Source organism: Oncorhynchus keta, chromosome 21, assembly GCF_023373465.1.
Source record: "Oncorhynchus keta strain PuntledgeMale-10-30-2019 chromosome 21, Oket_V2, whole genome shotgun sequence".
Lineage (NCBI taxonomy): Eukaryota > Metazoa > Chordata > Actinopteri > Salmoniformes > Salmonidae > Oncorhynchus > Oncorhynchus keta.
The window spans coordinates 7,281,592-7,293,015 of record NC_068441.1 but is presented as its reverse complement, the minus strand read 5'-3'; positions in this window follow the sequence as shown (position 1 = coordinate 7,293,015).

The window sequence follows — 11,424 nt, the reverse complement described above, 5'->3', positions numbered from 1 at the left end:
TGTGTATATACATGTGTGTATATATATGTGTGTGTATCGTATGTATGTGTGTGTGTGTGTGTCAATATATTTTTTTTACCCTCGCAGGTGTCGTCTCCTTCAGACGTGAGCTCGTCGTCACTGACTGCCCATTCATGAGTAGTAGCTCCCTGAACCATCAATGATTGACAGCACATTGATCCATCCACTGTGATTAACATCCCCCATCAGTCACTGGTTCCTAATAAAAAATGGTCATTTTAATCCATAAAGACGTGGAGGAGAAGCTCGTCGGATGTTGATCTCTTCTCGGTAAAGGGGTAGGGTATAAAAAAAAAACATGCCCTGTTAAGAAATATTTTTTATATATATATTGACTTTCAATGTTTTATAATATATATATATATATATATATATATATATATATATATAATATGCAGTAGACAATTGGAATTACATGTGGAGTGGAGCTTTATAGTTACGTGATGACATCACATGCACTGCGTCAAAATGATTAGAAAATCATAATTTGTCGTAATGAAAAAAGAAAAATCCACCTTTTGTTACCACCCCTATATCTGTCTGTTCCCCAGCTCTGTTCCCCGCTTCTGCATTAATTGTCTTACGTCTGTGTATTATCCTGTTCTGACGCTGTTCCTGTCCTGTGCCATATCTGTTCCAATGAAATGTTGACTCCCCGTACCTACTTCTCTACTCAAGCGTCTGTCCTTACACTTTGCATTGAATACAAGCCATATGTCGACTTATTTGCTATATTGACAGACTAATATACTGTTTTATTGAAACATGTTTACTTGCCAACAAATTAAAGTTTCAATGATACACCAATTCCCTACATCATTTGTTTTATCAGTAAAATTGAAGCTAGTTTACCCAAATACATTTCATGAATATCACAATTAATTGATACAGAAGTTGAATTCAACACTTTATTGGTTTCTGATGCAGCTGGAATCATTTAGTCACTTGTCAGTACTCTTGTAGAAAATATTACATAAAACACCAGCATATGTATAACAGCTAGCAATATCAATACCACAATGCAGTTGTGAGCAGACAAGGCATTCTATATTATACTACAACATCAGTTGAAATCTATATGGATGTTGTGTTCCTTGAATGTTCCAGGCAGGTTCCAGAATGTTATTCAGCTGGTGAACCTCTTGTGTTGGGTAATGGCAGCCGGTTTAGCAGACCAAATGAAATAACATTTTATTTGTCACATGCGCCGAAAAGAACCAGTGTAGACCTTACAGTGAAATGCTTACTTGCAGCCCTTAACCAACAATGCAGTTTTAAGAAAAATAGGTATTAAGTAAAAAATAGATAAGTAAAAAAAATACATAAATAATTAAAGAGCAGCAGCAAAATAACAATAGCGAGGCTATATACAGGGGGTACCGGTACAGAGTCAATGTGCGGGGAGGCACATGTTCGTTGAGGTAACTGAGGTAATATGTGCATGTGGTTGAGTTAATGTTACTATGCATAGATAATAAACAGAGAGTAGAGGCAGCATAAAAGAGAGGGGGGACAAAGCAAATAATCTGGGTAGCCATTTGATTAGCTGTTCAAGAGTCTTATGGCTTGGGGATAGAAGCTGTTAAGGAGCCTTTTGGACCTAGACTTGGCGCTCAGGTACTTCTTGCCATGCGGTAGCAAAGAGAACAGTCTATGACTAGGGTGGCTGGAGTCTTTGACAATTTTTAGGGCCATCCTCTGACACCGCCTGGTATAGAGGTCCTGGATGGCAGGAAGCTTGGCCCCAGTGATGTACTGGGCCGTACGGACTACCCTCTGTAGTGCCTTGCGGTCAGAGGTCGGGCTGTTGCCATACCAGGCAGTGATGTACTGGGCCGTACGGACTACCTTCTGTAGTGCCTTGTGGTCGGAGTCCGAGCAATTGCCATACCAGGCAGTGATGCAACCACTGGTGCAGCTGTAGAACCTTTTGAGGATCTGAGGACCCATGCCACATCTTTTTAGTCTCCTGAGGGGGAATAGGTTTTGTCATGCCCGCTTCACGACTGTCTTGGTGTGCTTGGACCATGTTAGTTTGTTGGTGATGTGGACGCCAAGGAACTTGAAGCTCTCAACCTGCTCCACTACAGCCCCGTCAATGAGAATGAGGGCGTGCTCATTCCTCCTTTTCCTGTTGAGAATCAGCGTAATGGACGTGTTGTTACCTACCCTTACCATCTGGGGGTGGCCCTTCAGAAAGTCCAGGATCCAGTTGCAGAGAAAGGTGTTTAGTCCCAGGGTCCTTAGCTTAGTGATGAGCTTTGAGGGCACTATGGTGTTGAACGCTGAACTGTCGTCAATGAATAGCATTCTCACATAGGTGTTCCTTTTATCCAGGTGGGAAAGGGCAGTGTAGAGTGCAATAGAGATTGCATCATCTGTGGATCTGTTGGGGCTTTGTGAAAGTTGACATGTTCAAAGGTCTTACTCACATTGGCTACGGAGAGCGTGATCACACAGTCGTCCGGAACATCTGATGCTCTCATGTATCCTTAAGTATTGTTTGCCTTGAAGTGAGTATAGAAGTAATTTAGCTCATCTGGTAGGCTCGTGTCACTGGGAAGCTCACAGCTGTGCTTCCCTTTGTAGTCTGTAAAGTTTGCAAGCCTTGCCACATACATTTACATTTACATTTAAGTCATTTAGCAGACGCTCTTATCCAGAGCGACTTACATCGGATGTGGCAAGGGTTAGAGTCCCACCCACTGCTTCCGGGTTAGTCTAGTCGTGTATTGTTGTGTATGAGCACTTACAGTTGTGCCGTTGAGAAGACAAACACCGCCAAACAATAGTGAATAGGCTAGAGTATACCAGGGCTGCCAACTTTTGAAGAAAGCTTGGTGCGAGATTTTCTGGCACAACCCCTAGATGGGGGGAACTGGTCTTCCCCAGTAAAGCTAATTTCCTGCAATTCTATGTATTTCGACATGGTTTAGGACGATAACCAGGGTGAATTTGGTGAATTCAGGATACTTTAAACGAACACTCAAAATTCAACGATTTTGTTACTTTGAGATTTTGGGGGGGATGAAATGTAATATTTTGTAGGTGGTTTGACACTTTATTCACACAGTAATTAAATGAGGTGGGGAGACAGGCAAATGGATGAAAAAGTCAGAAGGTTGGAAGCAGGGATTGACCCCTGTTCTAAGGTGGAAAGTTGTATACGACACGTTGCAGGGAGGACAACCACTACACCAAGACTCTGCCCAGGAAATGTTTTATATTAGTGGTTGATGGCAGTGGGTAACCAAATCATAGATCGCAGTCTCCTTGTTGATAGACTGTTTTCAAGGTAAGGAGATATTTTGTCATTTGGGTGAACGATCTCTTTAAAATAGTACTGGAATAAAATCCTGCTTTCCAGGAGGGTTGGCCACCCCTGATCTGTTTCCCAAGTGCTGAGTGTTTGAAAATGCTCTTGTTATAACAATTAATTTCTCAAAAACATCCAACCTTTAAGAAAAACCCAATGAATATCAATATTCAGGTGGTTTATGCCTACTAGTTGAATATCCTTGCCATTATCTTACTCTACATAAACAAAAGTTGAGTCCCCCTACCATTTCTGCCTAGCATGTGCACAATAAAATGTCCTACATTTTATTTGATTCCTTAAGCATATCCCATGCATATTTGTACGACGTATTCAAAACTGTCCATGAATGGCTGCCAAAATACATAGCCTCATATAATTCATTTTTAAAGACACAAGTTGGCATATCAAATTTCAAATATGTGATTACACTGGCAAAATTGTGAAGAAGTGGAATAATACAATTGCATTGAATATGATGGGAGACAGAGAGCTGGTTTCAAGCACAGGGCTCAGCAGGTGTTTATTAGTAAACAACCACAGGAGGAGGCAGGTAGCTGGGTCCAGGGGCAGGCAGAAGGTCATACACAGGGACTCCAAAAAGGAAACAGTACAGGCAGGGAAAAGGCTAATAACGTAGTCCGGGAGATCAGGCAAGAGGTTGATGACAGGAAATCTGACAGGAAATCTGGCAAAATTACAGGCAGGGAATCGGCAAAAAATCGACGTTAGTGAGGACGGCCAAACACTACAGCACACAGGAGGACTAATACGGGAAAAACCAGCACTTCAAATAGAAATGTCTATCAAAACAAACAATACCTCACAATGATGGGGTGCAAAGAACTGTACTAAATAGTGTGTGATAATGACATGTGTGTGAACAGGTGATCAGAATTCAGGTGATTGGGATCTGGAGAGTGAGCTGCGTTCAGGGGATCTACGTGTTTGAGAGTGTAAGCTGGAAGCAGACGTTACAAAAATACGTGTGGGGAATAAGAGTAGTGTTCTTGCTGACAAGCACATTAATTACGCTATATTATAGCACATGGTTGAGAATGAAAATGATCCACTGATCAGACCAAACCAAATCATTTTTGATTTATCGTTCCCCATCTAGAATCAAACTTTTGGGTTCCCAATCTGTTCGACAAAATTATTTTCATAGTTAGAAAAACAAGTCACCCTACCAAACGTCCCTGCTAAAACATACTGTACTGTACTCTCTCCCCAGCCTGGCAAGAGTGGCCAAAAGGGTGTTTAGCATCCCCAGTGGCTCTGCAAGCTCAGAGAACGCTGCTGACCTGCTCTCCAGGCACCATTGCATTGTTTCTAAAAAGTACTTCAAAGGCACTGTAGACTGAGCCTAATAAGGAATTTTTCATTTAATTTGTATTTAATTCTAAGTAAGTCACAGCCGATGTGCACAATTTATAGAATATAATGATTTAAAACAACGAAATGTTGTTATAATGCTGAGCGCTTTATGTCCCTACCAGCCTATAGTGTTGCACTCGCAAATGCTTCACAATGTATTTCTTTGTAGGCTATAGCCTTTAAATAATAATATAGCCTAAATAATTAATTTAAATTCCTTCTTAGGCTCCCTGTCTGGCTCCTGACCTATTTAGAGTGTTTATATGCTGTTTAATATGACATGTAGCCTATTTTAAATTATGAGCGCTTCTTACATTTACCTTTTAATGTTTATTATACTTTTCATTCAAATGGTTTGGTTTCAATACCTTAAAACCAAATGTTAGGTCCAGCTAGTCACAAAAATATATGGGTGTTGGTTAAATTGTGATTTTTTGTTTTGTTTTTAGCTGAGTGGTTGGAAAGGAAGTGGAGCGCTAACCGTGAACAGGATAACTAACTGCTCAACTCTGCTCCCATACTCTGGTCTAGACACACAAAAGTCGCTTTGTGGTCTGATTGTGTTCAAATCTGGCTGACCAGGGCTGCATTGTATGCAGATTTCTCCTCAGCCTGGACACAATCAAACTACCGAAAGCGCATACAGTGGGCGACATCATCAGCACTCTGTTATGTTTTTAAAAAACACTTGTTCTCATCTCAACAAGTAGCATCTCAAAAATCACCTTGTCATTTCTGATAAAAAACATATAAACAAAATAGACTGTCCAATCGGTGATACGAATCATGGCTGCTATACTAGACAAGGTCATATGCAACCACCAGGAAGCGTTGGTCATGTGGCACATTGTAGAGTTCACCTCAGATGTCCAGTTGGATATGTTTCCATTGACAGGAAGGCCAGACCACTGGCTGCATTGTAGGGTACCGAGGGTGGGCCTGTCTTTCCACTGACAAGGCATGAAGCACAGTCATGTACTAGCCCTTCGATATCACGATCGATGCCAGGCCACCACACCAGGTTCCGGCAGCGTGGCTTCAGCTTCACAATGCCACGGTGGCCCTCATGAGCCATGGCCAACACTCGTCCTCTGAGGCTGCTTGGTATGCTGCTTGGTATGACGGTGATGTTATGTTTTTCAACAAACATCTGTCTTCCGTTGAAGCTGAGGTTTTATCTCAATGAGTAGCATCTCAAAATACAACGGAAATAGAGCCACCAAATCACCTAGTCATTTCCGATAAACAAAATAGACTAATCATGGATGTTATACTAGACAATCAGCGATGAACACAACACACTCCTCCCACAAGTGTCCAGAAAATGTGTGTTTTGGGACCGAGAGGCACCTTTTCATTATAACGTTGGAGGAAATACTGTACATTCCTAGCATGTGTGGAACGTGTTTCAGAAATGCTAGCCAGCTAGCTAATATTTAGAAACACATATTTTTTTTGGCTATAGTTATGCTAACCCATTTGCAATCCCTTTAGTGTTGCTTGTTTACTGGCTAGCTACAGAAGTTAGCTACAGTAGTTAGCTACTGTAACGCTTGAAGAGTGATGGGTGTAGAGTCAGGCGCAGAGAGCATAGGATTCGAGAAACCGCTTTATTCTCCGTATAGTAACAGCGCACGAACCGGTGACACCGAACACAGGCGTAAAACACTCCAACAATGTACTAACTGGTAAATACCCCCCCCCCCCCAAAGGTGCGGACTCCGGCCGCAAAACCTAAACCCATAGGGGAGGGCCTGGGTGGACATCTGTCCGCGGTGGTGGCTCTGGCACGGGACATGGACCCCACTCCACCTTAGTCTGGACCCACTTAGGTGGCGCCTTTGTAGCAGCGACCCTCAACTCAACCCTTTCAGCGGGCCCCGAATAAACGGGAGATTCTGGCAGCGCCGGAGTGAAGGGCGGCTCTGGCAGCACCGGAGTGAAGGGCGGCTCTGGCAGCGCCTGACTGGCGGGCGGCTCTGGCAGCTCCTGACTGGCGGGCGGCTCTGGCAGCTCCTGACTGGCGGGCGGCTCTGGCAGCTCCTGACTGGCGGGCGGCTCTGGCAGCTGCTGACTGGCGGGCGGCTCTGGCAGCTGCTGACTGGCGGGCGGCTCTGGCAGCTCAGGACCTGACTGGCGGGCGGCTCTGGCAGTTCAGGACAGACGGGCGACTCTGGCAGCTCAGGACAGACGGGAGACTCTGGCAACTCAGAACAGACGGGAGACTCTGGCAGCTCAGGACAGATGGGAGGGAGACTCTGGTAGCGCTGGACAGGAGGGAGCACCTGGAGGAAAGAGATGGAGAGAGAGCCTGGTGCGTGGGGCTGCCACCGGAGGCCTGGTGCGTGGAGGAGGCACCGGATAGACCGGACCGTGGAGGCGCACTGGAGGTCTCGAGCACCGAGCCTGCACAACCCTACCTGGCTGGATACTCCCTGTCGCCAGGCTAGTGCGGTGAGGTGGAACAGACCGCACTGGGCTGTGCTGGCGAACCGGGGACACTGTGCGTAGGACTGGTGCCATGTACCCCAACCCGAAGAGACGCACTGGAGACCAGATGCGCTGAGCCGGCCGCTCAGGTCTCCTACCTGACTTGGCCACACTCCCCGTGTGCCACCCCCAATACATTTTTGGGCCTGCCTCTCGGGCTTCCTTGCCAGCCGTGTTCCCTCAAAGCGCTGGCTCCCTTTACCTGCTGCCTCCGCTCTCCTGACTGCCTCCACCTGTTCCCATGGGAGCCGATCCCTTCCAGCCAGGATCTCCTCCCATGTATAGGAACCCTTCCCGTCCAGAATGTCCTCCCATGTCCATGAATCCATTCCACGCTGCTCCTGGTGACCACGCTGCTTGGTCCTTTTTTGGTGGGTAGTTCTGTTACTGTCACGTCCTGACTTTAGTTCCTTTTTCATGTTTTCTGTCTCTGTGTCTCTACCAGACAGGACTGTTTTGGTTTTCTTTTGTTTACTTTGAGTTTCAGTGTTCAGCTTATCGAATAAATCTAACATGGACACTTACCATGCTGCATCTTGGTCCTCTCCTTCCAACAGCCGTAATGGCTACTGCCATCAGTTGTTGTGTTATTATCATATTTTCCCTATAGAGGGCTTGGAGTTTACTTGTAATGCCTCCCGGTGGCCATGTTGGAAGACCACCACATTAATTATTCCGATAAAAACAACTGAGTGGCAACCCCAAACTGCTACCCCATCTTAAATAAGCATGCCCCATTCAAAAAATGTAGAATCAGGAACAGATATAGCCCTTGGTTCACTCCACACCTGCCCTTGCCCAGCACAAAAACATCCTGTGGCGTACTGCATTAGCATCAAATAGCCCCCGCGATATGCAACTTTTCAGGGAAGTTAGGAACCAATATACACAGGCAGTTAGGAAAGCAAAAGCTAGCTTTTTCAAACAGAAATTTGTATCTTGTAGCACGAACAAAAAGTTCTGGGATACTGTAAAGTCCATGGAGAATAAGAGGACCTCCCAGCTGCCCACTGCACTGAGGCTAGGAAACACTGTCACCACCGATAAATCTGTGATAATTGAGAATTTCAATTAGCATTTTTCTACGGCTGGCCATGCTTTCCACCTGGCTACCCCTACCCCGGTCAACATCACTGCACCCCTTACTGCAACTTGCCCAAGCCTCCCCCATTTCTCCTTCACCCAAATCCAGATAGCTGATGTTCTGAAAGAGCTGCAAAATCTGGACCCCTACAAATCAGCAGGGCTAGACAATCTGGACCCTCTCTTCCTAAAATTATCAGCCAAAATTGTTGCAACCCCTATTATTTGCTTGTTCAACCTCTCTTTCGTATCGTCTGAGATGCCCAAAGATTGGAAAGCTGCCGCGGTCATCCCCCTCTTCAAAGGGGGAAACACTCTAGACCCAGACTGCTACAGACCTATATCTACTCTACACTGCCTTTCTAAGGTCTTTGAAAGCCAAGTTAACAAACAGATCACCGACCATTTCAAATCCCACTGTAGCTTCTCTGCTATGCAATCTGGTTTCCAAGCTGGTCATGGGTGCACCTCAGCCACACTCAAGGTACTAAAAGACATAACCTCCATCGTTAAGAAACATTACTGTGCAGCTGTATTCATCGACCTAGCCAAGGCTTTCGACTCTGTCAATCACCACATTCTTATCGGCAGCCTTGGTTTCTCAAATGACTGCCTCGCCTGGTTCACCAACTACTTCTCTGACAGAGTTCAGTGTGTCAAATCGGAGGGCCTCTTGTCCGGACCTCTGGCAGTCTCTATGGGGGTGCCACAGGGTTCAATTCTCGGGCCGACTCTTTTCTCTGTATACATCAATGATGTCACTCTTGCTGTTGGTGATTCTCTAAATCCACCTCTACGCAGACGACACCATTCTGTATACTTCTGGCCCTTCTTTGGACACTGTTAACTAACCTTCAGACAAGCTTCAATGCCATACAACTCTCCTTCCGTGGCCTCCAACTGCTCTTAAATGAAAGCAAAACTAAATGCATGCTCTTCAACCGATCGCTGCCCACACCTATCCACCCGTCCAGCATCACTACTCTGGACGGTTCTGACTTAGAATATGTGTACAGCTACAAATACCCAGGTGTCTGGTTAGACTGTAAACTCTCCTTCGACTCACATTAAGCATCTCCAATCCAAAATTAAATCTAGAATCAGCTTCCTATTTCGCAACAAAGCTTCCTTCACTCATGCTGCTAAACATAACCTTGTAAAACTGACTATCCTACCGATCCTTGACTTCGGCGATGTAATTTACAAAATAGCCTCCAACACTCTACTCAGCAAATTGGATGCAGTCTATCACGGTGCCATCCGTTTTGTCACAAAATCCCCATATACTACCCACCACTGGCCCTCGCTTCATGTTCGTCGCCAAACCCACTGGCTCCAGGTCATCTATAAGTCGTTGCTAGGTAATGCCCCGCCTTATCTCAGCTCACTGATCACCATAGCAGCACCCACCCGCAGCACGCGCTCCAGCAGGTATATCTCACTGGTCACCCCCAAAGCCAATTGTTGCTGCACAGCTATTTCCATGTCTCTCCAAAGATGTTCAATTGGGTTCAAGCACAGGCTCTGCCTGGGACACTCAAGGACATTCAGAGACTTGTCCCGAAACCACTCCTGCATTGTCTTGGCTATATGCTTAGGGTCATTGTCCTGTTGGAAGGTGAACCTTCACCCCAGTATGAGGTCCCGAGTGGTCTGGAGCAGGTTTTCATCAAGTATCTCTCTGTACTTTGCTCCGTTCATCCTGACGAGTCTCCCAGTCCCTGCCACTGAAAAACATCCCCACAGTACGATGCTGCCACCACCATGCTTCACCGTAGGGATGGTGCCAGGTTTCCAGACGTGACGCTTGGCATTCAGTTCAAAGAGTTCAATCTTGGTTTCATCAGACCAGAGAATCTTGTTTCTCATGGTCTGAGTGTCTTTAGGTGCATTTTGTTAAACTCCAAGTGGGCTGTCATGTTCCTTTTACTGAGCAATGTCTTCCTTATGGCCACTACCATAGAGGCCTGATTGGTGATGTGCTGCAGAGATAGTTGTTCTTCTGGAAGGTTCTCTCATCTCCTCCCTGACCAAGGCCCTTCTCTCCTGATTGCTCAGTTTGGCCGGGGCGGCCAGCTCTAGGAAGAATCTTGGTGGTTACAAACTTCTTCCATTTAAGACTGATGGAGGCCACTGTTTTCTTGGGGACCTTCAATGGTGCAGAATTATTTTACACTTCCCCAGATCTGTGCCTCGACACAATTCTGCCTTGGAGCTCTACGTACAATTCATTCGACCTCAGGGTTTGGTTTTTACTCTGACATGCACCTTCAACTGTGGGACCTTATATAGACAGGTGTGTGCCTTAGCAAATCATGGTCAATCAATTGAATTTACCACAGGTGGACTCCAATCAAGTTGTAGAAACATCTCAAGGATGATCAATGGAAACAGGATGCACCTGAGCTCAATTTCGAGTCTCATAGCAAAAGGTCTGAATATCTATGTAAATAAGGTGTCTGTTTTTAATACATTTGCAAACATTTCTAAAAACATGTTTTAGCTTTGTCATTATGGGGTATTGTGTGTAGATTGATGATAAAAAAATATATAATTTGATCAATTGTAGAATAAGGCTGTAATGTGGAGAAAGGGAAAGGGTCTGAATACTTTCTGAATGCACTGTATATGGTAGCAGGGATATTTCTGAGGTCCAGATTGGATGCATGTAGAAACTGTCCCATTACTGAGAATATCCTAGCTTCGTATATGAAATTAAGGACATGCGTATTTTATTTGGAGCATGTCTACTTCTTATCTCTAATAAAATCTCAGATATCCAGAAAATACAGTATATCCCCCGATATTGACCCTTTTCGTTCAGTGCCAAGGTGGGTCAGGGAGGAGAGCAGGTGCGGTGGTGGTCGCTCCCCAACTGAGACGGCCTTGCCCCAGCAGAGGAGAGCAGGCATGGTGCGGTGATTCCCCAATCAAGGCAAGCCGTGCCCCAGCAGAGGAGAGCAGGCATGGTGGCGGTGGTTCCCCAACCCAAGGTGTACCCGGAGGGAGGTAAGGAGGGCCCCCTATGCTGGGTCAGTTGAGGAAAGCAGGCCTGATTGAGGATGCTCCCCTGCTGCTGGAGACTCTCTCCGGGAAGCTCTGGCTGATGATGATCTGATGAGGGTGCTCATGGCCCA